General features: G+C 47.6%; 1 protein-coding gene across 2 annotated transcripts in view; it reads right to left on the bottom strand.

Moving 5' to 3' along the window:
• Positions 1 to 25,769, bottom strand: part of RPTOR (regulatory associated protein of MTOR complex 1) — a 399,056-nt gene that overhangs the window by 278,160 nt on the left and 95,127 nt on the right. The window lies entirely within an intron of this gene.

Here is a 25,769-nt window from a genome sequence, read left to right as displayed (position 1 = left end):
CCCTGCTGGAGGCTGCTCGGTTCCCCAGTATCCACCCACCCTTCCCTAGCAAGGATGGCGCCCCCTGCTGGAGGCTGCTTGTTTTCCCCAGTATCCACCCACCCTTCCCTAACTAGAATCCCCATTTCTTCATTTGCACACAGGGTCACCCAGGCATTTTCCAGTCTCCCAGAGAGAGTGCTAAGTGTAACTTTTATGAAACATCCTTGAAGGAAAAGAGTGGGGTCTTTTTCCCTACTTCTTTCTGGAAAGGTGAAATGTACAAAGGGTTTTCATGTTCATGAAAAAAAAAATTATGCATGTACTTCAAAAAACATTTTGCTCCAAAATAAATTCATACTAACTTGTCATGTAAAGTGTGTAAACGGGACCTAGTTTGAGGCAGTAAGAAGGATAAGATATCAGCCTGAAAGGAACCCTTATCAGAGCAACGCGAATTCTGCTAAAATTGAAACAGAACAGACATCAAATTTAGAATGAAGCTTGGGTGGGAGAATGGTGAAATCATTGGTGCTTTACAAAAAGCTGATGGGGCAATGCACCAAAGAAATCAGTAGTTTGCCAGTGGACAATTACTTTTAAGGAGGGCCAAGATGATGCTGAAGATGAAGCTCTCAGTGGCAGACCATCCACACCAATCCGCAAGGCAAGACTTCATCTAATTCATGCCCTACGTGAAGAGCACTGACAATCAACAACACAAACGACAGGTGGCCGGGTGCGGTGGCTCAAGCCTGTAATCCCAGCACTTTGGGAGGCCGAGATGGGCGGATCACGAGGTCAAGAGATCAAGACCATCCTGGCTAACACGGTGAAACCCCGTCTCTACTAAAAAAAATACAAAAAACTAGTTGGGCGAGGTGACAGGCGCCTGTAGTCCCAGCTACTCGGGAGGCTCAGGCAGGCGAATGGCGTGAACCCGGGAGGCAGAGCTTCCAGTGAGCTGAGATCTGGCCACTGCACTCCAGCCTGGGCGACAGAGGGAGACTCCATCTCAAAAAAAAAAAAACAAAACCACAAACGACAGTCAATATCGCAGACATCTCCCTCGAGCTTACACAATTCTGACGGAACAATTACAGCAGAGCAAACTTTCCACTAGATGGGTGCCAAAGCTGCACCCAGATGAGCTGCAGACCAGAGCAGAGCTTTAGACAGAAATCTCAAACAAATGGGGTCAAGACCCTGAAGCATTTCTTTGAAGAACTGAAACAGGAAATGAAGCCCAACTTTACCAGCACCATCCTGAAGAGAAAGCACAATCACAGCACTGGCTACCAAGAAGTGGCTCCATCACAGCAAAAGCAATCTGGGTGAAAGCAAAGGTCACGGCAACCGCTCTTTTGAGATGCTCAAGGCATTTTGCTTGTTGGCTTTCTGGACGACAAACAACGATGACAGCTGCTTGTTACGAGTGTTTGAGAAAGTCAAAGCTTGAGCAGAAAAATGCCGAGGAAAGTGTCACCAGGGAGCCCCCTCCACCTCCACAGTGACAACAGGGCTCCTGCTCATTCTTTGCATCCAACAAGGGGAACTTTGAGAGAGTTTTCGTGGGAAATCATCATTAGAATCTGCCTTACAGTCTTGATTTGGCTCCTTCTGACTTCTTTTTGTTTCCTAATCTTTAAAAACTCTTTATAGGAAATATATTTTTCCTTCTGTTAATAATGTAAAAAGAGGGCCGGGCACGGTGGCTCACACTTATAATCCCAGTACTTTGGGAGGCCGAGGTGGGCAGACCACCTGAGGTCAGGAATTTGAGACTAATCTGGCCAATATGGTGAAACTGCATCTCTACTAAAAATATAAAAATTAGCCAAGTGTGGTGGTGCACACCTATAATCCCAGCTATGTGGGAGACTGAGGCACGAGAATTGCTTGAACCCAGGAGGCAGAGGTTGCAGTGAGCCAAGATCGCGCCACTGCACTCCAGTCTGGGTGACAGAATGAGACTCTGTCTCAAAACACAAAATAATAATAATGTAAAAAGACTGTGCAGACACAGTTAAATTCCCAGAACCCTCTGTTCTTTACGGACAGATTAAATGGGTGGTATCATCATTTACAAAAGTGTCTCGATCTTGTTAGACCTTATGTTGAGATGTTTGTATTTTTTTATTTTTATCTTTTAATTCTGTTTGTCCATGAACTTTTTGAAGTCCCTCATATGTGCAATGGCTGGAGCTGGAGCAGCCATCTTGGACAATGAGGTAACCATAAAAAAAAAATCTTTGCACATTAAAGTAAACATAGAAGGAGCCCAAGGCCTTGCTATGCTGGAGTACCAAACAGCCTTGGAATGAGTACTTCTAGGTAATCTTAATGTCAGTAAACAAACTTTAATTCCAGGTAATCAACTTAATGTAAGTGAACAAACTTTAATTCTAGGTAATCTTAACGTGAGTGAACAAACTTTAATTTGATTTACACAATTGTTATTTTCTCCCCCCTGTGACTCTCAGCCAAATCTAATCTTTATACGATGAGCATAAAAAGATCTTAACCTGACCTTCACAGAGGAAGTATCCAGGGCCACTTTCCTCTCCAGTATCTGAGTCAGAACACTTCGTAATATAGTATCTGCTCGAAAACTTATCTTGTGATATTAGCCCTTTCTTTAAAATAAAGATAAATCAACCTACTAACCATTGTATTTGAAAAAGAAGCAATAGATTCAGTGTACAATGGAAGTAGCTATTGGAACCTAGCCAGGGACATTTAATGCTACAACAGCTACTTGGAAATTAAACCTACAGTTATATATTAAGCAATGACAATAACTGCCTCCTTCAAAAATTCCACGGTCATCTTTGTGCACAAAGAATGCCATGCACATAAAAATCCTTTTCCCCTACTGGTAACACCTATTTCAAAACTGAGAAGGCAATTCCACTGCCAAATGGAACGACTAATGACCAGAAGACCATGGGTCAGCCTAGAAAGAATATGAAGGCTGCAGATGGCGTGCCTGCAGAAGTGTGCTCATTTCTCCAGTAAGCCCCACGTTCCCTCACAACTATGGAACACTGCTTCTCTTACCATTATTTGAAGGATTTTTGAAAGTATCCCCCTTGTAATATGAGTAGACGCCCTTCCCCAACCGACTTCAGTTCTTTTTTAAAGGAATGCTAGTCTATTTAAAATCATTACAAAAACCTGACTTGTGCCTGCAGTATTCTACTCAGCACTGTTGACAGAGAGGGCAAATAGATACATCAAATGTCAAGAGCAGGAGGAAAGAAACCAATAATTAGAGAGTGTTCTGGCAAGAGGAGAGAAGAACCCAATAATTAGAGCGTGTTTTGATTTAACCGAGATGCTTCAGCAGAAACACACTCTCTCTCTCTCTCACATGCACGCCCATAAATTTGATTATTGGGAACATTGGTGCTTCCTACTGTGCCGAGCCTGGAGGAAAGGCCATTGGCTGCTGGGCGGCACAGAGGACAAAGAGCACAGGCTGCAGAGGGCACTAAAGGGCAGAAGGGGCCTGTGGAGCAACACGTCAGAGACGGTGAGCCCAGAGGAAGCAGGATGTGACTTGGACTCTGAGAAATGAAAGAAAAAGAAGAGAAATTCAGGACACAGCAAAACAGAAGAGGAAATACTGGGCCATGCTCCAGGGCCCGCGCTCTCCCCAGGGCCAGGTGCTTCAGGGGCTCAACATGGAGGCAACCGACCTCCATGATCACTGACCCCGGCGAGGATAAGCTCGAGTGTGCAACCCGCTCCACCACGGAGAGGGAAACAAGGACAACTGTGCGCTCCCCTAGGACCAGGCAGAATCTGTTCCCCTGACCAAGCAGACCCTCGTGGCTACCAGGGAGGGTTTATGCTTAAGAGTAATCAGAAATGAATGTGGGGGGAGTTGGGGGGCTGATATCAAGGGTCCCGCAAATTCAACAACTGCTGTGTGTCGTCCACAGGCAAACGCCAGGTGCTGCCACACTACACATCTATCGTATACCAGAGCTGAACGTGTGTGTGGTTTGCAGATGACTGTCTGGTCAGGAGCTGGAGATACATCTGTTACCAAATGGATTACAACTCCTGCCCTCCTACAGCTCACAGTGTCGAGTGGGGAGAGACCCTAAACACAATAAACACGAAAACCGCACAATGTGTGAGAGGTAGCGAGTGTCATCAAAAAAGGAGGGTACAAATAGAAAAAGACGAAGCAGTGGGCAGGCATCATGCCAAAATCGAGTGCTGACAGCAATGCTCTGGATGGATAAAAGGCTTAAAAAGGTCAGAAACAGAAAAATCTAATGGCAACAGTGGCATGACAGTGAGGCTTAAGTATAAAGACTGAGAATTAGAACAAGGAGTGGGAACGGAGAGGAAGGCGCAAATTCCCAACATTGACAAGGGACGGGTAGGACCTGGTGACCAAGTGGACCATGATAAAAAGAAGAGGGACAATTTAAAGGTGATGTTCTCTGTATGATGGCCGGAAATGAGATGGTTGTGACAAGAAATTGGCTTAAGGGCAAACTTTACAGTGAACAAGAAACCTGGAGTCCGGTCTGGAGTCGATTTCCCTGAGCAAGTCACTTCCTCTGTCCCAGACTCACCACCTTATCTTTCAGATGAGGGTAATGGTTTTAAACTATTATTCAGATCTCTTGTAGATCTAAAGCTATCCAATTTTAGGATGAATTCCACTTAGACAAGACAAATCTAAAGATACGGAGTGATGTTGTGGACTGTTTCAAATACGCAATTTGAGCAAAGACCGAGGCCGGGCCTGAAGAGGCATTCAGAAATCAAACATGAAAGTGACGACGGAAGAACAAAAGAGTTAAATTATTTGAATAAGTATCAGAAAAAAAAGAAAGGGAAGAGGAAAGAGAGATGATCCACAGAAGGGAGGAGCTCCTGGTGCAGAAGACTGACCCTCCATGGAGAGGTCTGGGGGTCACCAGGGTGCAGGGGAGAAATATAACAATACGTTTTAAGAATGAACGTTCTTAATGTTCTTAACGGTGGCTCACGCCTGTAATCCCAGCACTTTGGGAGGCCGAGGCGGACAGATCACCTGAGGTTGGGAGTTCGAGACCAGCCTGACCAACATGGAGAAACCCCGTCTCTACTAAAAATACAAAATTAGCCAGGCATGGTGGTGCATGCCTGTAATCCCAGCTGCCCAGGAGGCTGAGGAAGGAGAATCACTTGAACCTGGGAGGTGGAGGTTGTGGTGGGCCGAGACCGCGCCCCTACACTCCAGCCTCAGTGACAAGAGCGAAACTCTGTCTCAAGAAAAGAAAAAAAAAGAATGAACTACTGTACGCAATAGGGACGACATTCAGGGAAGTTCCCCAGAAACCACTGATGTTATTAACACAGAAAGGGCAGCACTCCAGGTGTTCTGTGACTTACAGAACCCGCGGAAGGGCAAGAGAAGCAGAATTTGGACTCAGCTTTCAGGGACGGCGGAAGGTCAGGACGAGTGGCCTGTGCAGCAGCTGGGAAATGCCCCCTACCCACATTCCCATGCCCTAGAAAGCCCCAGAAGCCCCCAGCCCCTGGCTGCTCCCGCTGAGCCAGCAGAACCGGCAGCTCCCACCATCTCCCTCAGTGCACACTCGGGGCAGCCTGGCCTCTGGCGAGTGTGTCCCTGAGCAAAGCCCTGGCTGCAGGGGCACCTGGCTCTCCAGCCTCTGTAGGTGTGAGAAGCACCTGGCAGGCAGCAGACCCACAGCACTGCCACAGCTCTTTCTTTCACTGATATTCAACTCATCCTTTACAGAACACTGGACAGAATAAAATTTGACCTTTAAAACAGTTGTTCTTCTCTGAAATCATGGAAACCACATTCTCACGCCCGAACCCGAATGCGGACAAGCCGCTGTCCTGAGACTAAACTCCAGCAGGACCCGCTCTGCCTGTGATCCCTGGGGCAGCCACTCTGCTGAACAAAAGGTTTCCACCAATAAGCAATGAAGAATAACGACTGCCAGGTAGCTGGAGAGAAGAGAGGAGATCCCTGCGGTGGAAGTGGCCTAAAGAGCTGGTTTTCATTTGTAAACGCACAGGCACACGGCCGAGAACCGCTGAGGTGTGCAGACCTGGGAGACGAGGGCATCATCTTTTCTGACACCGGTCATTGTTTTATCTTGCTGTCTGCTTGAGAGGAGGTCCTTTCTCCAGAAGTCTGCAAGAATGGCCGTGGCCGGCTCTGTCTGGGAGGACAAGTACCTGCTGAGGGGACAGGGCACGAAGACCTCCCGCTGCCACCTATCAAAGGCCTTTCTGCAAAGAACACAAGCCTCTCTCTGACCCGAGCAATACTTAGAACCCGGGCCTGCCAGCCTAGGAACATGATGAAAATCATCTAACTCTGTACTTTATAAAGGCTAGTAATGAGTAAAAATGGACGGAGATGGAAGAACCTTGGAGATTATCGGGCAACCTCAGTAGCCACCCTCGTTGACAAGCTGAAAGCAATAGAACTCAATCGGCTAAAGTTTGGCGAGTAGAGGCCCAACCTGCCTCTCCGCTACCCCTCAGGCCTGCTACACTAAGGGAAATGCGGTAACTGTTTACTGCTACAGTATCTGAAACCTGCACTAAAGAACACGGCAGGTTAGATGCCCGTGCCTGAAACCAGACATTTTCTCTGTGCAGTTTCCATGTCATCTGTTTGCATCAAACCCCCTGTGGTTCCAAAATCCCATCTGAAGGTCGTTCTGCCCACGGCATTTTTGTTGTTGACAAAATGGCAAACCCTTGCAGATCTTCCCACTTAAGTGATTTCACAAAAAGGTTAACTTGTTTCTAAATGCCAGGCTGCCAGTGGGAACCAAATGAACGAAAAGCAATCACCTGCCTGGTTTTATGTGCATTATCACAATCACAATTACACTACTCATTTCACTGAAAATCTTTCAAGTCACCTCTGCAGGCTTAAGTCCAAACTGCAATTAGTATAAAGCAAATGAAGCAGCCTCCATGTTTGTTCCATGAAACCACAAAGAATATTAACATTCTCTCCCACGTGCCAGCAACTTGTTATCTTGGTCCCAAGAGACTCAGCTCAACAAAGGTCATGGGTACGAAGGGCTTACTATTTGCTATGACTTTCACTAACATCTTTAAAACGGGAAGATAAATTATGCAACTTTATTAACTCTGGGCATCTTAGTCAAAATAGTCAAGAGAAATAAACTTTGAAAGTGGTATGAGTAGAGAAAAGGGCGCCTTACAATGCTCTTGTCAGCAAGGAAGGTGATCCAGTCCTTATCCTATATCCACTCCAATACCTAGTCCTTACTCCAGTAGGAACAAATGCACAGTCCAGCCTGCTCCTCTGACTTCCACTGGAATGTCCACTCACACTTCCCCTACCTGGCCTGGCCCTGGTCTCCCTTCACTCCCAGCTCAGACATCACCAACTCTATGGAGCCTCCCCCAGCTGTCCCCAAGAGCCGTCTAACTCTTCCAATGTGGTATGGACTCACTTCCCTGCCTCCCTGGGAGGCAACAAGCTGTACTGGAAAGATCAACACGCACCGGGGCAGGGATCCAGCAGAATCTACCATCAGCACTGGTACACTGGGAAAGGGATGTGGAGACGGGAGCGCCTTCCTCCCAGGGTTACTGGAAAAATCCAGGCCCTGATGAAGCAGTGTCCTAATCACACAGAATGCCCTCAGCAAGTGCCACCTACTGCATTCCTTGAGCAGACAATTCCTGGAATGCTGTTGGCTTGACTCGAAAGCCTTCTCTGGGGAGACAGTAGCGGCCTAGAAGGCTCGATCAGAGGACACAGCAGTTATTCACATGACTTCTGGTCAAGAGAACTCGCCATCCACCTTCACAGACTGCATTCTTCCTTTCACGGCACTGTCTCAGTTTACCGTTCACTCCTTAGGCGGGTTCGCGGACTGCTCGGCTGCCCATCTCCCCACGAGGCTCTGCCCCACTACAGCAGGGGCAATGCTGGGCGCTGCTCACACAGGCTGAAGCACAGTGGAATCCCGGTAAACATCTGCTGAATGAATGAATGATGTTTATTTTCCCTATCAGACTTAGAATTCTTTGCCAATAGGAAGTATCACTTATTGTTATATCCACAGCAACTAGCAAAGTGACACATACATGGCCAACAATCAACTTCTTGCTGCATTCAACCAAGTAGTCATTTTCATCCTTGCACCCTTCCTGCGCCTTGCCCAGGGCTGTGATTAGATTCAGGGTCACTTGTTTCAGCCTCACCTATACTCACGGCAATGACCTAACTCTCCAGGTTCACCCTGGAGACACTGGTAGCTTGTTCTAGCACCTCTTCTAGTCTCCATCTTCTGTGTCTGCAGCAGGCTTGATCGAGGGAGAGGGAAGAAAAGTCGTCTTAAACTCATAGCAAGGAGAAACAGTTGATAATAAACATTTATTTTGGCAAAACCAACTTTGGAGAAGAGTAGTATATTAGGTAATATCAAATGGCAAAAAGATTTTTAATATTTCATACTAAAAGGCGTCAAAAATACAGCTCTTTGAGGGAGAGTCACTAAAAATAAAAGGTTTGTCCTGCCTTCTCAGCCCAAAAGTCCCAGTCAAGGCACGGTAAGCATTTCACAACAGATGCAGGATGCGCGGGCACAGGCAGACGGGAGCGAGAGATCTCAGTGGCCTCCAGGGTTTACGAGACAAGCAAGACTTCCTCCAACTTTCCCACGAAGATCTTCCGAGAGTTCTTCATACTTTACATCATTTCTAAAGAAAGATTTTCTCAAGAAGAAAACGCGCAGCGTGGTTAGGATGCACGCCGGTAATGAGGCACTTCCATGCCTCCCTCCCTCCTCTCCAGGAAACTCGGGTCTTTGATGTGTGACAACCAGCAAACCACCTAATTAGGAGGATGGGGAGGAGCCCAGTAAAAATCAGAGACAGCAGGTGGGAGGGGCCACTGCACCCTCGGTTGACAACAGCAAAAACAGGTAAAGTCCTGGCCCAAAGATCTCAGTTATTTCCTTTCAAATGTTTTCATTGACAGATTAAAAAGAAGGAAGAAAGGAGGGAGAAAGGGGAGGGGAGAATGCAGAGAACAGAAGCAGGAGAAAAAGGTCTCTGCAGCTCAGGGAGAAAAAAAGCCAAAACTTTTTTGTTCCTTTTGAGGATTAATGCAGATTAAAACTATATCAACATAAATTATGTTAATATAAACATAAAATTTACGAAAGTATATTTCACTTTGTAAGAAAAATTCCAACTCCTTCTGAAGCAAATGAACACTATAAATTTATCTCAGGCACTTTAGAGTTAAAAACCCACATTGTAATAAACAGCCCATCTCCTAATCAGGCAAACTCCCAATAGCCATGATTCCTCTGGAGACACGGACTCCCTTCTCGTTCACATCCCTTCATTAACCAACACTTCCCAAGCCTGCCAAGGCCAAGGATTCTGAGTGCTACTAAGTGCTTCTTAGGAGACCAGCAGGGACGGAGGAGGAGGCAGAAGGAGGGGCAGGAGGAGAAAAGGGGGAAGAGTGGGGGGAAGAGAAGAAGGAAAGGCGGGAAGAGCGAGCACTGGAAGGGGAAGAAGAAGGAGGAGAAGGGGGTGGGTGCAGGGAAAGCAGGGAGGAGCCTGGAGGATGGGAGGCCATCGAGGAGGAGAGTGAAGCAGCAGCGGCAGCAGCAGCAGCTTCAGTGGGAGGGGCGAAACCCTAGCACCTGAAGCAGAGAATCAATACTGAGTGTAGAAATTATTTTCTCAGGATTGCTTCTGTTACTTAGGGAACAAAAATAAACACAGCTAAATGCATTTGTGCTGGGCATTAAAGAAGAAATCGTATTTTTAATCATTAAGAAAGAACAGGAAGCCTGGAAGCCCAGCCCCCGTAAGCACGGATAGGACAGCAGACCTTCCAGGGAACGGGGCGCTCCACAGCCGAGATGGTGTGCACCAGATGATGCGCACGTGAGAGCCCTCTGCCCTAAGTCGGAAACGCTCCATCATCCGAGTCCCTCCCAGACGCAGCCCTGGAGGAGGCCTGCATTTTGCTCCAACAGAAGCGAGTCCTCCAAGGGTTTCCTGTCTCAGCCACGACAGGGTAAAGAGCAAAAGCCCACGTGGCTGTCACAGGGAAGATGCAGAGCAGGGGAGCCTGAGGACCCTCAGAACAAACACCCAGCGCAGGACGGTTCTGTGCCAAAGCAGGGCAGGCCAGCCCATCTCGCGCACACATCTGCTTGCACACATGCACACGCACAGAACCACTGTCAGGAAAAGCAGAGGAAGGCACGAGGCCCAATCAGGACAGGATGAGCTCAGGAAAACAGAGGAGGCTGTGACTGGGGAGGGGCTCAGAGGGGGTTTCAAAGGCAAAGTCACCTTCCATTTCTTAAGCCCAGTAATGCGTAAAAACAACTCATTCTATTATTTTCCACACGGTACACAGATCCACGTGCACACTCCATAATAAGCACAAACGTAGGCACAGGCTCCCTTCACTCCTTGCCATTCAGGAACATGCCCCGTTTGAGGGGAAATAATGTCAATATCTCACCTAAGAATTCAAAGACAACCAAATACCTCCCAGCTCACTGACGCCTACGCTCCCATGTCTCCAGAGTGCTGAAGGGAAGTGTAGGTAAGATTCCTTGCAGATTGCCTGGCTTTGCAAAGAAAGAGATGATTGTTGTCATTTTTGTCAATTTAGAGTGGCTTGCAAAATATAACCGGAAACATACAACCACCCAATGACCTGCAATCCCATACAGTCAAGAGAAATGAAAATATATGGTCCACACAAGACTTGCACCCCAACAGTCATGGCAGCTTTATCCCTAAAAGCCAGTCACTGGAAACAGGTGCAGTGTGAACCTGCGGGAGAGGGAGTGTGGATGCACACCGCACGGATACACAGGCTCCGGAGCATCCAGCAATGAGCTGCCGCCTGGACGAGTCTCAGAAGCCTCACCCTGAGTGAACAAGGCCAAACGCAAAAGCAAAAGAATACATCACGTGTGGTCTCTGTAGAAAAAGGTAAAAAATAACTGAGGCCACCTGGGCAAGATTATGACCGGGAGGAAAGGCTGGCAAGGCTGACTCCACCTCCCTCCTAGCCTCACAGGCGGCTGCCCTCACCCACTGCCGGATGCAGGCACAGCTAACCATGGGAGGAATTCAGTCTGCAGTTGAACTTTAGAGCAAGGATGACAACAGTCCCTCCCTAAAACTGGTCCCCTCCTGGTTCAGGGACTGAAAGCACCTTTGTAAGACTATGGAAAGCCACAAGATTAGGATTATGTGAGGAGTCTGAATTCTGCTAAGATGTAAATGTCGCTAATGATACCCAGCCATCATCCCTGGCTTGCCTTTCTATAATTCCTTGCTGCTCAGGAGTCGTGGCCAGGGGTTATAAAATTTGTGACTTCCCCAATTGCTCCTATAGGAAATAGCACCATTACAAAACCTAAGCTTGGTCTCTTGAGATGTTTTTTCAGAGTTTTGCATTCTGGCAACCAACTGACCCCACCTGGACCCATCCTGAGGCCCCACCCAGAGGCAGACTCAGCACGGAGGACCATTTTCCCCACCCCATGACTTCACCCCCGCAACCAATCAGCAGCACCTATTCCCCAGCCCCTGCCCACCAAATTATCCATAAAAACCCTAGTCTCTGAGTCCTCACAGGGGCTGATTTGAGTAATAATAAAACTCCTGTCCTTCCACCTCATGGCTTTGAGTTAAACTCTTTCTTTCCTACAATACTGCAGCCTCCGTGAATTGGTTTTGTCTGTGCAGCAGACAAGAACCCATCGGGCAGTTCCGTGGGCAAAACTAGCCTCTGGTGACAGGAGGCAGAAGGCGGCGGGCCTCGGCCAGGAGAAACTGACTGGAAAGGGGGACTGAGGGAGCTTTCTGGGGAGTGGAAATGTTCTCTATCTTGCTTTGAGTGTGATTAAACAGGAGTATACAATTGTCAAAACTCATCAGACTAAACACTTAAGATCTATGCATTTTACTACATATAAATGGCATCTAAAAATTGCCTGGAAAAAAGTTTTTAGAAAGGCGTATGAAAAAGGGGTATTCTAAACTTCAAGAGATTTAGAGAGACATGAAATACACAAAATGAAAAACAGAATGGCCCTTTCTGTACACCTCTAAATCTGCTGATTGTGAATTACTGAGGCCCTGGTGTGCAGCACCGTGAATCTCGGATGGTGTGGAGGCCAAATGCCACGAGACTCGCAGCAACTCCATTCATCACAGCCACTGTCTTGGAACCACTGGATAAAAAACCCATCCTGGGAGAACCAGGAGGCAACAGAGAGCAACTCTCTCACGCACCATCCTAAGAACCCACTAAGAAAGGGGGTAGGGGGTGGAGGATCCCTTTCCTAGCAGCAACAGAAACTCTAAGAAGAAACTTTACAAGACATGCATAGGAGTGTCAGGGGGAGACCCTCCTACCTCATCGACGGACATAAAAAAGCAGAGCAGAGTAGCCCAAGAAGCCGCCACTGCCACGGCTGCAAAACACCAGGTCTCCCCAACTGACCTACAAGTTCATACCACCCCAATCAAAAGCTCAACACCGTGGTAGAGAAGGGTTGTTAGTTGGGGCCTGCTAGGAGCAAGGAGAGTCCTGGGGCTCCCACTCAGCTCCTCTGCTGAGACCTAGAGAGCTGGCCTGGCCACAGCGGCCTCCACCTCTGCCTCTCCGGCTCTGCCTTCACAACAGTGACCTCCATCTGCTCCTCACAGCCACCCGCCTTGTGCTGAGACTTGGAATTGCTCTCCTCCTCCTAATCCATCCACAATCAATACAGACTTTGAGAACAAGGCACTTCAGATCTCCCCCAAATCTTAAGATTTCACCAAGTCAGCCATGCTCACACCCTAACTCAGCTCGTTCAACCCGTGCCACTTCCAGTCCTGCTCCCATGCTCAGGGGCCAGGGCCGACAGAAGATGGTAGCAGGAGAGAACCTTAAGTGGGGTGGGTCGGCAGCAAGACTTAGACAAAGAAGAAAAAGAGCCGGAGAAAGATGAGCGGGCCCAAGAGGAGGAAACACAGCAGAGGGACAGGAAAACGGCCAAGGGCAGCTGGGCTGGGGGTTGGAGCTTGACCTTGACCTTGCCTTGTTTCCAGCAGGTGAGCCAGAGTCACAGGGCACTTTAGGAAGCTGATTGGGGGTGGCATGGAGGAGGCTGCTGCTGAGAGAAGGGTGGGGAGATGGGGTGGGGAACGATGGGAATGGGGGGACCAAGGGGCTGCCTGAATCCGGGACAGTGGCTGACCATCCTTCCAGCAGTCAGTCACGGTGAGCACGGCCAGCAGGGGTCACTTAGGGCTTGAGGGAAGGACGGGACTGCCTGTACTGCCAGGCGCGCATGGCCCTTGTTAGTCCCTTGCTGCAAAAGGGTAGAATATAAACAAAAATGGGAAACGGGGCAGGGGGTAATCATGGGTGGCGAATGGGGCTCTGGGAAGACCTGCAGGAGGCCAGTCATCATCAGACTCTTCCTGGAGCTCCACTCTGTCCCCAACTCTGCTCCTCAGAGTGTGACTATAATTTCTATAGAACAGATGCCACTTTTTCATAAACTCTAGGGTGCCAAAGGTTGTACGATGCATCACTGTCTTTTATGTCACTAAAGAAAAAAACTGCCAATTAAACTATGACATGACATAACACTTTCTCTTTGAATGGAATTTGTATCTGATACTTAGTAAGAAGAGCTATTATCAACTTACTCAGACATGTTTCTCATTTATCATTCTTTTCTTTTTTTTGAGACACAGTCTTGCTCTGCCGCCCAGGCTGGAGTGCAATGGCACAGTCTCGGCTCACTGCAACCTCCATCTCCTAGGTTCAAGCAATTCTCCTACCTCAGCCTCCTGAGTAGCTAGGATTACAGGTGCCCACCACCAGGCCCAGCTAATTTTTGCATTTTTAGTAGAAACAGGGTTTCACCACATTGGCCAGACTGGTCTCGAACTCCTGACCGCAGATGATCCGCCCACCTCAGCTTCCCAAAGTGCTGGGATTACAGGCGTAAGCCACCACGCCCAGCCTCGTTTAACATTCTTATGTGACAAATGTCACAACCCAAAGGCAAAAGTCCCAAGTGGCTCCTTCTGCCTCAAAGTCCCCTTCCTACTTTGAGATGACACATGGTGAATAGGTATTTTAAATTAGTTGCCTATTATTAAAGCAAAAAATAGTCATGGTTTTAAAACAGAAGGCACATAGAAGAGTTTTGTGTAAAAAGGTAAAAGTCCCATTCTGCATCTGCCCCATGTCACGGTGACAAACGTTCTATGCTTCGCCTCATTTGTGGTACCCTTGCCCCTTAAAATCACATTTTATTCTGGAGTCAGATTCTGAAGTCAGTACAGACCTGATTCAAAACGTATTCTGAGGCCAGGCATGGTGACTCATACCTGTAATCCCAGCACTTTGGGAGGCCAAGGGGGGTGGCTCACCTACAAGGAGTTTGAGACCAGCCTGACCAACATGGTGAAACTCCGTCTCTACTAAAAATACAAAAATTAGCTGAGTGTGGTGACACATGCCTGTAATCCCAGCTACTCAGGAGGCTGAGGCAGGAGAATCGCTTGAAACCGGGAGGCAGAGGTTACAGTGAGCCGAGATTGCGCTACTGCACCCCAGCCTGGATGACAGAGCGAGACTCCATCTCAAAGAAAAAAAAAAATGTATTTTGACCCAACATGCTGCTTTCAATACTAGAATGAGTCAACACAGCAAGACACTAAGAAGTGAAGGAAAACGAGAACAACTAAGGAAGCCACAGGCTGATGTCCCCCTTCCGTGTTCACTCCATGGCATCTGAGTGAGTGGAGGAGGGGCAGATCCACCGACTTGCCCTCCATCTATCTATGGATCTACCCACCCATGTACACATATGCCACACCCACCTACACACATTACATGATAAGCAGGAACGGCTGACTCCTATCAGTCATATGTGCATACACTAAAACTGTTGAATACAGTTTCTTCTTTTGCATTTTAAATTTGATGTATTTTAAGCTGGGCACTGTGGCTCACACCTGTAGTCCTAGGTACTCCTGAGGCTGAGGCAGGAGGATCACTTCAGCCCAAGCATTCAAGGTTAGTTAGCCATGATCACACCACTGCATTCCAGCCTGAGTGACAAAGCAAAAAAAAAAAAAAAATTAAAAATTAGCTGGGCATGGTGGCACACATCTGTAGTCCCAGCTACTCGAAAGGATATGGCAAGAGGATAGCTTGAGTCCAGGAGGCTGAGGCTGCAGTAAGCTATGACTGCATCACTGAACTCTAGCCTGGGCAACAGAGCAAGACCCCTCTAAAAATATAAAAACAAATAAATAAAAATAAATTAAAAAAAAAAAACATACGGCTCACACCTATAATCCCAGCACTTTGGGAGGCCGAGGCAGGCAGATCACTTGAGGTCAGGAGTTTGAGGCCAGCCTGGCCAACATAGTGAACATAGTGAAGCCCGGTCTCCACTAAAAATACGAAAATTAGCCAGGCATGGTGGCACGTGCCTATAGTCCCAGCCACTCGGGAGGCTGAGGCAGGAGAATCGCTTGAACCCAGGAGGCTGCAGTGAGCCAACGTCACACCACTGCACTCCAGCCTGGGCGACAGAGCAAGGCTCTGTCTCTAAATTAATAAATAAACTATGTTTTAGATATCTTCCCGTAACAGAAATAAGTCTTAAATAATTCTGTGTTTTGTCCAAGTCTGAAATCCTTCTGAGGGAGGAGGATTAGAAAAGGAATGCTTGGTAACTTTCTCTTTCTTCTATGCTTATCCATTTATTTTTCTTTACTATCTTTTCTGAGGTCAATTATGGTCATTTATATTTTCCTAGAAAATTATGCATCGCATACAAGTTTTCCAATTTATCTGCAGTTTTGCAAAGCACTTTTATGACTCTCGATTTCCTCAACTCTTGAGTTATTTCTCCCTGATTATCTGTGCTTTCTTCTTGAATTTTGTTGGAATTTAGCTAAGATTTTTGTTTATAAAAACAAAACTTATAACTAAAAATTCTACACAAAGATGACGACCTTAGGGCATGTTTCAGTCTGGGGTAAGCAGCGTGTTGATTAAGGAGCCTGCCACACATGCACCCTTAGAAGAGACCGTTCCTTATACAAGCCATGAGTAATCCTCCCAGTTCTGCCATGCGCTTTAAATCCCGCCACCCAGCCCTCCAATCACAGGTGATTACAGAGGACAGCCTCACTCCCTCAGAACCAACCTGCAGATGGGCCAGTTACCCGGGGACCGCATGAAGTTAAGCAGAGCTGATCGGCCTCTCTAGGCTGGGCAGGCAGTGGACTGCACTCAGTCTTCCACATGCTGGGCCGGGAGCCCACCGAGGGGAGCGCCCTCACCGCAGCCCGTGCAGCCGGGGGCCCACCAAGGGAGCGCCCTCACGGCAGCCCGTGCGGCCCTCACCTGGGAGGGTCTTTGCCGATGTCCGTCTCCATGGCTCCCCTGTTGTGCCTCTGCACCTGCATCAATGGCCCTCATGCATGCCCCCAGTTTTCTGTGTTTCAGACACCACAGCGTGGGGGAATCTCCTAATACTGTAGTCCAAAATGAGGGTATGACCCCCTGGCCTAGGGGCCACATCACAGGGCACTGGATCTGGCACACCCTCTCTCTCCTCTTGCTGGAAGTAAATGGTACCACCTGAGCCTGGCATCTGGCATCTGTTCTCAGGGACTTTGAACCACACACTCCCTTGTCCCTGGGTGGCACTTGTCTGTCTTTTACACGGGCCATACAGCCTGGCCATCCAGTGAAGCATCGAACACTCCTGTGGGGGAAATTTAATGTTGAAAATCCAGTGACGCAATGCAGTGGGCAGAGAGCGGAAGCTGAAGCAACAGAGGAAAGGTCAGGAGGTGGTTTAGGACCAGGGACCCCTAGCATGTGAGCACAGCTGGCTTCTGTGGGGACCCCTGGGCCCAAGCAGACAGAGTCCCATCAAAGATGACTACATCAGAAAGGAAGCACCCAGCCCGCACACACAGGGAGGCGTAGGAACGTCCTGCAGGGTAACTGCCGAGTGGGGAGCAGAGACCCACAGGGCTGCAGCACGGTGGAGACTGGGCACTGGCGTGGACACGCACCCTCTCCTGCTGAGCTCCTGGTCCACCATGAGCCTCCAACCCGCACCCAGACTTCACAGAGGTCCAGCTCCTCAGCCACTCTACCTGCACTCACCCCGACAGGAGCTTTCTCCCAACATACACTCCAGGTGGAGAGACCACAGCTCTAAGAAAACCAAAAGACTCCTAACGAAAACACACAGGAATCTTAAGGGATTGGTATTAAATTATATACTATATATATGATCAGTATAGTCAACAGTCATAGAACCTCTTTTCCTTTTTCAATTAGAGACAAGGTCTCACTATGTTGCCCAGGCTGGTCTCCAATTCCTGAGCTCAAAGGATCCTCCTGTCTTGGCCTCCCACAAGCATGAGCCACAGTGCCTGGCTGAACCTCTTAATAGTTTTATGAAACAAATTATCAAGACAAAGGCTCTTTTAAGAATTAAATGTTATCATGAGGCTTTCAGCAGACAACACACATATTATTTGGAAAGGAAACAAGTCCCCACAACAGAAATTATACCTTATTCAACTGAAAAGTCTCCATTTTGAACTCTCAGAACTCAACAATAAAGACAAACAGTCCAAGTAATAAATGAACAAAGGACTTGAATAGACTTTCCTCCAAATGGCCAATAAGCACATGAAAAGAAGGGCAACGTCATTAATCACCAGGGAAATGCAAACCAAAACCACGTGAGATGCCACCGATCACAATAACAACAATGAAAGAAACAGGAAGTCACAGATGTTGGGAGGATGTGGAGAGACTGGAGCCCTCGTACACTGCCAGTAGACGTGGAGAAACAGTACAGCCACCGTGGAAAATAGATGGGGAGTGCCTCAGGGAGGTAAAACACAGCGTCACCATACGACCCAGCACTCCCACTCCTGGGCAGAGGCCCACACAAACACGACTAGGTACATATTCATAGCTGCATTATTCAAACAGCCAAAAGGTGGAAACCACGCAAAGTGTCCATCAACAGATGAATGCATAAAATAGAAATGTAGGATATCCATACAATGGATTTTCAGCTATAAAAAGAGTTGAGGCTGAGGCAGGATGATCACTTGAAGCTAGGGGTTCAAGACCAGCCTGAGCAACAAAGCGAGACCCTATCTCTACACATGCACACACAAAAAGGATTAAATTACTGATACATGCAATAACATGGGTGAATCTTTAAAACACTCAAGATGCTAAGTGAAGAGCCCAGATGCACAAGGCCACGTACTGTACGGCTCCGTTTGTGTGGAGAACCTAGAACAGGCATCTCCAAGACAGAAGGCAGACTGCGGGCAGGGGGGATGAAAAGTGACTGCCGATGCATTTTGGGTTTCCCTTTGGGGTAAGGAAAGTGTTCTGGTACTAGGCAGTTATGACAGTTGCACAAGGTTGCAAAGATGTTAAAAACCAATTCAGTCGTACTTTTTTTTTTTAGATGGAGTCTCACACTGTCGCCCAGGCTGGAGTGCAGTGGCACAATCGTGGCTCACTACAACCTCCACCTACCGGGTTCAAGCAATTCTCTCACCTCAGCCCCTCAAGTAGCAAGGATTTCAGGCGCCCACCACCACACCCGGCACATTTAAAAAATATTTTTAGTAGAGACAAGGTTCACCACGTTGGCCAGGCTGGTCTCCAACTCCTGACCTCAGGTAATCTGCCCACCTCGGCCTCCCAAAGTGCTGGGATTACAGGTGCAAGCCACTGTGCCCAGCCGAGTTGTACATTTTGAAACGGTGAACTTGACGTTACGTGCTTTATATGTCCATTTTTTAAAAATCTCCATTATGTGTCACACCAACAAGTAAATTGTGGACATTTGGGAGGGAGCTGTCCAGAAGCCTCTGTGAACACCCAAATTCAAGAACGCCACTGTGACATATGGTTTTCCCTGCAAAATGAAATCAAGTACCGCAGACACTTTGAAGTGGCCGTCCCCCTCCAATCTGTTATTGATCGTTTCCCCCTTGATCAGCACTTTCCAATTTGGCTGGAGCGGGATTTTACAACTCTTCCTAGTTGCATATGGTGAGCATACGGTGGGTTCCTCATCGTCACCTCCAAATTTAGCTTTCCATTCTTTAACACATCATCACATCTTCCACTTTCTGACTTCAAAGCAGCACTTCCATCCCTCGCCCGGCACCTGCCTGTCCTTCAGAGCCATCTCCACATCGCTCTGTATCACGGTCCCCAAGTTAACTCAGGAAACACACATGGCACGTGAGATCTGTGAAACCACGACAGCTGAGCTACGGTTTTAGTCCCAGCCTGACGGTGGGGGGCCCTCATTTGCAATTTGTCACACACACAGACAACTCCCTTGTTAAAGGGAACATGATGATGAGAGATAATATCTTCAAGAGGCCTGTTAAGGACAGAGCTAAGCCCCTATTTCTCTCTAAAAATATTACACTTCAAATAGGTCAATTAATAGAGAAGAGTCAGGAAGAGGAGATACCAGCAAGAGGATAAAACCAGAGACAAGACAGGATGGGGAGGGGCTTAAGGCAGCAAGACTCCAGGCAGAATGTTCTGGGAGTGGCCTCCACCACCTCAACCATGAGGGTGAGGAAGGGATAAGGGACAGAAAGGGGCAGGAAGTAAGGATCTGATGACCAACCACCATGGCCTCCCTGGTGCAAATGCTTTACATACTTTTATTCTCTCCATTAATTCTCATTTGCATGTACAAATCTTAAAGTAACTTGTAAATAGTAACTTGTAAAAGTAACAAGTAAATAGTAACTTGTCCAAAGTTACATTTCCAAGAAGTGGCAAAGCCAGAACTAAACCAGTTCACGTTCTTTCCACAGTTAAGCTCTCCCCCGCCACCCCTCAGTGCACTGGTAGAGAGGAGACCACATTTCCCAGGGAGTTTCCGTGCCAGTGAGAGGGGTGCGCCCACCCAGGAAGGGAAGCAGCGGCGAGCCGAGGCAGAGGGGAGGAGGCGGACTCCACCGATTCTCCCTGGGCCGTGATTAAACTGGCTGCGGCCCAAGCTGCAACCCACTCTAGTCAACACGCGTGCTCTTCAATCCCAAATGGGCTCTCCAGCGAATCCCCTCGGTGGTCTCGGAGAGCAAGAGTCCAACACAGGGCTGGCCAGCAAGGGCCCCTCCGGGACCAGCTCCAATGGACTGAAACCCTGAGGGGTCTAGTCACAACTGGCTGCCATCCTCCAGGCGGCTGCAGAATGATGCCTTTCTTTCTTTCTTTCTGTAATGTGTTTGGTGTGCCTAAAAGAATTTATAGGTCACGTCACGAAGGTACTTGGAGGGATGGCAGTGAGTGGCAACACCTTTACACTCTGGTACAATTGGTCTAAAGAGTCCGGAATAAACTGCTTTGCATAATCTAAGCTCGCTTCCAGAAGCTGCTTCCAATACCATGGCCTCTGGGGACAGGGCAAGGCAGGAAGTGCGTGGGCAGAGATGACTACGAAGGCTTCTGGCTGAAGAGCATGAATCAGAATTCTCACTGAACACGGCACGCACGTGTAAAAGCTGTCAGGCGAGAAGCGCTAGAAAGGAGGGGAAGACGAAGTGGGAGAGCACTGCTGAGGCCAAGGCAAAAATGTAAGTAAAATGTTGGTCACAGAACAGTTCTTAACTTTCTGGGCAGTAAGCAGTTAAGCGAAACTGTCAAAACGCAACAGTTAACCCCAAGACAACCAGAAGATATGGTCTGTCCCATCCTGCAACTGTAACGAGTACACAGGCAAAGTGCTTCACACCAGGTACTGAATGATGCAAGCTGTGAGCCATCCAATAATACCAAGCCAACAATACCAAGTTCTGCCTTTGCCCATGAGTCCTCATTGGCAGCTTGTCACAGAAACTCAAGGTGGATGAAGCCCAACCTTAGGACCCACAGAAAAGGAAGTCAGGTGAGTGTGGGCAGGAGGAGGGAGGGCTGGCGGCAGGGCAGACAGCAAGACAGGGATGGATGCTGGAATGGTAATGGCATCAGGGTCGCATGCCAGGGGATGCTGCCAATCGCAATTATAGGGCCACTTTCACCAGCTGAACTGGACTGTCAATTTGGAACAAATGTCGCAACGTGAATGCCCTAAGCAGGAGTCACTGTGAGTAACAGTCCACCTTGGGCTGTTCCACAAATAGCTTTGGAGCACCTCCAGATGTAGGATACAGTTCTAGGGCAACTTAGCTGCTTCTTCCCCGATTATCCACATCTGACCCTGAAAATCCTAAGAAAAGGTAGAACTCACTTATTTATGGGTCTTCACTGCATCTGTATTAGCCCATTTTCACGCTGCTGATAAAGACATACCCAAGACTGGGAAATTTACAAAAGAAAGAGGTTTAACAGACTTAGAGTTCCACACGGCTGGGGAGGCCTCACGATCATGGCGGAAGGCAAGGAGGCGCAGCTCACATATTACGTGGATGGTGGCAGGCGAGACAGAGCTCATGCAGGGACGTGAGGCTTATTCACTACGGACAACAGCACAGGAAAGACCTGTCCCCATGATTCAATTACCTCCCACCAGGTTCCTCCTATGGCATGTGGGAATTGTGGGAGTTAAATTCAAGATGAGATCTGGGTGGGGACACAGCCAAGCCATATCGGCATCCATCTATAAAATTCATCCCAAAACATTTGGGGGTGGGGGGCACAGGCAAGCGAGTGACTTGTGTTGATACCAACTGCTTTGCCCACAAAGCAGAGGCCTGTCTAATCATCCCAGGGAAAAGAAGACATGTGGATCTTAGAAGCCATCCGTGCAGCGCTCCCCAAAGCCAACCCAGCCGCCTGACTAGGCGCCTTCCACCACACCTAGCAGCGGGAGCACTCAATACCAAGGGTTTCACAGTTTGTCACACATGGCCACACGACACTCCCCGTGAGGCGAACAGGTCAAGCAGCAGCCCCATTCAGGGACAAGGAGAAGACGTCTGGATTCCAATTATCCTCACTACAAACCCCTATACAACATGGAATTACACATAAACATGCAGTTCTGTAAGTGACACTTGTGCCTAAAATCCAAAAGACACACCTGTTAAGTGTCCAAAGTAGAACCACAACGGTCCACCACTGGCCTTCACAACCCCCTTGCTCCCCGAACCCTCTCCTCCCAACAGGAGGTATAGTCATCAGCTTCGGTTCAATCAAAGCATCTCATAAAAGCATACAAACAACTCTATTATCAATACCACAGAAAGGATGATTGTCATTTACATTAAAATGCAATAACAATTTCTACGGGGCTAATGAACCAGATCTTGGGAGCTGTTTTGTTCTCTCCTTGAACATACTCTGCTTGGGGTTAGGCACTATAAAAAACATGTTTATCTAACGGTAAAACCAACTTTCATCCCTTAACCACAAATTAACTGTGACACATCTGAGAAGCACGCTGAACTGAAGGGAAGCTGGCATTCAAAACCCGTTCACTGTAATCCACAAACCAGGGCTGTGCGTGGATAACTAAGAACCGTTGGCCACATGGAAACTGACTCAACCTGACCACTCAGCTCCCTGGAAGCCCCACGACTACCACACGGGACTTGCTGCCTTCACTACTCGCAGACCTGGACAAGATGAGAACGAGTTCCTACAACAACATGGCTCCGTGACTGAGGAGCACCTTCTGCCGCCTCCTCTAGACACGCCTGCCCGACGGACGGACTCGGTCAGTGGAGGCACTGCCACGCTATTTCATCTTCCTTAGTAAATGATACATATTCCCATAGAAACCTATTTTTAAGGCACTGGAAGAATTAAAGCTCACCCCAAGTAAAGAGGTGTGGCCTCTGCTCCTGGTGTTGTCCACTCTCTCTGGGGAAAGAAGGACCCAGAGAGCGAGGTCCCTCCTGTTTGCCTTTTTCCACAGGCTCCAGCTCCCAACTTCCATCCTGTACTAAACTGCCAGAAAACCCAATTTGTTAGAAAAAGTCTCTTAAAAGATAAATTCTTCACTGTATGCTCCCAGCTTTATAATAATCTCCTACTCCCAGCTCCCAATAAAACTTTCATTTGAGACTTATGATGGAATGAGTGAGGTTTTACTGCAGAATTTTCCACTGAAACAACGGTCGGCATTTTTCCTCCAATCTCTGGCAGAACACAAATCTATGCACCGACGAGGTAATAAGGCAAAGCCTTAAATGTAATCAGAAGAAACATTTCATCAGTGGCAAACTGATAAATCATTTAGAAAAGGGTTCAATGGGCCAAAGCAAGGAAACACGGGCCAGAGAGTGGCTGGCAGCCTTCAGAAAAAATATAATCACCGTGGTTTCTCTCAATTCCTTTTGAACTGGAATCACCTATATCAAAAGCTAGAAAAATGACGAAGAACAAGTCCAAGCGTTCCAGCATTGGCAAGGAAATCATTAGAGGCTTCCAGGCACCACTCTGGTGCCACCGATGAGGGTCCGGCTTTCTGCACCTCCCGGATGGACGCTACCGGTGAGGAAACAGACATTTCCTACTCTGCTCCCACCCATGACAGCGTGGCGGCAACAACTCCGGCAAACTTTAATGAAAATAACCTCATTTCCATTCAATGACCCAAGGTTTTCCACTCTTGCAATAAAGGACACAGAGAAAGAGAAAACCAGATATATGGGTCTTTCCATCGAAGGCCTGGGAAATTTAATAACGCCCCCATTGTTTTACTGCAGATGGCACATCAGCCTCTTTTTATTACTGCAGAAACTCGAGAGCCTTGTAGAGTGCAATCAAGTGGTGCGTGTTTAGCCTCGCAATGTTTCAAAGGACCCTGATTTACAGTCAGGAACCAGGCCCCTTGCACACAAACATCTGAGCTTGCTAAGTATCTCCTGTTTTGTGCAAACTCTAGAAGGCAGCGTGAGGTCTGCCCCACACTGAGAGCTGCGCTATCTATGCCAGGCCTCCCTCCCTCTGTCCTGTAACCCACGGAAAGCTGTGAGGAGAAGTGTACCACGCGCACCGGGGCAGGTGCTATTATTACCCAGTGCATATGGCACAGCCCCACGCTGACACCAGAGAGCCGGTCAGAGGTATCCTGTGACATCCGACACCTTAGGTTAATTTCTAAAATAGATGAGGCCCACCCATGGTTAGTAGCAGGAAATTTTTAAACATTTTTATTGTACTTTTATGAATGCAATAGTGTTGTCATTCGAAAAGCAAATATTAGATATCCATTGTTGTGGTTTTGCTTCCTGAATGCAGACAAAAGATCCCACTCTGTGTGCATCAACAGCTTCTTTCTAGGCTGCAGCGGATACTTTATTCCAGATTCCACTTCATAAACCAGCCCAGATGGGATCCCGCCTGCGCTGGTACCTTTTCCGAAGCATCCTGTAATCTTGACACATTCTCTATCGCACCAGCCCTTCAGATGATCTCTTACTCAGAAAATTATTTTGCACATCCATTCTTGAAATGTGGCCAACTTTAACAAATTTTCCCAGACTACGGATCATCCAGAGGACTGCACCCCTTTGCACCTGTGCCCGCCGCCCGAGTAAAACTGTGCCACTGTCACAGGAAGGGAATCCTCCATCCCGCACTGAGTCTGCACTGTCATCTTTCTGGCTGTCATCACTGACCCACATGGAAAGGTGGCCTTCCCTACCTCATGATGCCCCTTCTCAATGCCATGGAGAGATCTGCTCCTAGACAGAAATTTAGATTAAAAATAACAGATGCCACTTTAGAAGATTCCATTTCCTGTCAGCTAGCATCAACAAGCTGGTATCTACCAAGCAAAACTAATAATAAAGCTAGCAGTAAATCAACTCTTAGCACTCAAAAAAAAAAAAATGTAAATCATAGCAAATGGAATACACATACAGTATCTTGAAATATTAAACACATGTATTCTGAAAGGCTATATTTCCTTATCTAATAATTCTTGGAAAAGAAGAAACTAGTTATAATGGCAGAGACTCGTTCTAGAAAGAACACAATTGGTAGATCTGAATTTATTGGGTTACATTCGTTTTTAAACAAATGTATCTAGTAAAGCGCAAAGGTACAAAGCCAAACCCAGGAGATGGCCAGAAGCAGCCAGAAAGGCATTCCTCTGAATTCCACGGTGTTGGTTAATGACACGCCATATACCAACACGGCCATGTCTTCCAATACTGCCACTCTGCCCCACATTCCTGTAAGCGCCCATCTCACCATGCTGAGACCCCAGGGTACCTTCAAAGTCTTCAAAGAAGCTATTTTCTACAGAAAACACAAGGCATCTCGACTACATTTTTACAGGACTCCGCCATCCAAATCTCTCTCCAGTCCTCATCTCATCCCCAAACGCACTGCGCTCTCAAGAAAAAGGCTATGGCACGTTTACATAAACCACCAAGAGGCAACGAATTTGAGAGAGGAAAAAGTAAAGCCATTAGGCATCAATAAAAAACCCATGAAGACACTGCCTTCTAAAGAACAAAAGTCTGCTGTTACTGACTTGACAAGTCGGTAATGCAAAGCATAAAGGCACACCCTAAGACACAGAGATGCTTCCTAACAGTTAGCTCACGACTGGAAGCAACAGCAGAAATGACCTAAGGACATTTTTAATGGCAGGAAAAAAATCATTTTGGGCTATTCTCTTACTCTAAGAATGTAAATAACGTATAAGGAATCCCTAAATCCAGATTATGTGGCTAAATGATCCACAAATCAAAATTCCAAC

Source organism: Piliocolobus tephrosceles, chromosome 16, assembly GCF_002776525.5.
Source record: "Piliocolobus tephrosceles isolate RC106 chromosome 16, ASM277652v3, whole genome shotgun sequence".
In the NCBI taxonomy this organism is placed as follows: Eukaryota; Metazoa; Chordata; class Mammalia; order Primates; family Cercopithecidae; genus Piliocolobus; species Piliocolobus tephrosceles.
The sequence above is the reverse complement of the archived record's forward strand: the minus strand, read 5'-3'. Positions and strand labels throughout refer to the sequence as shown.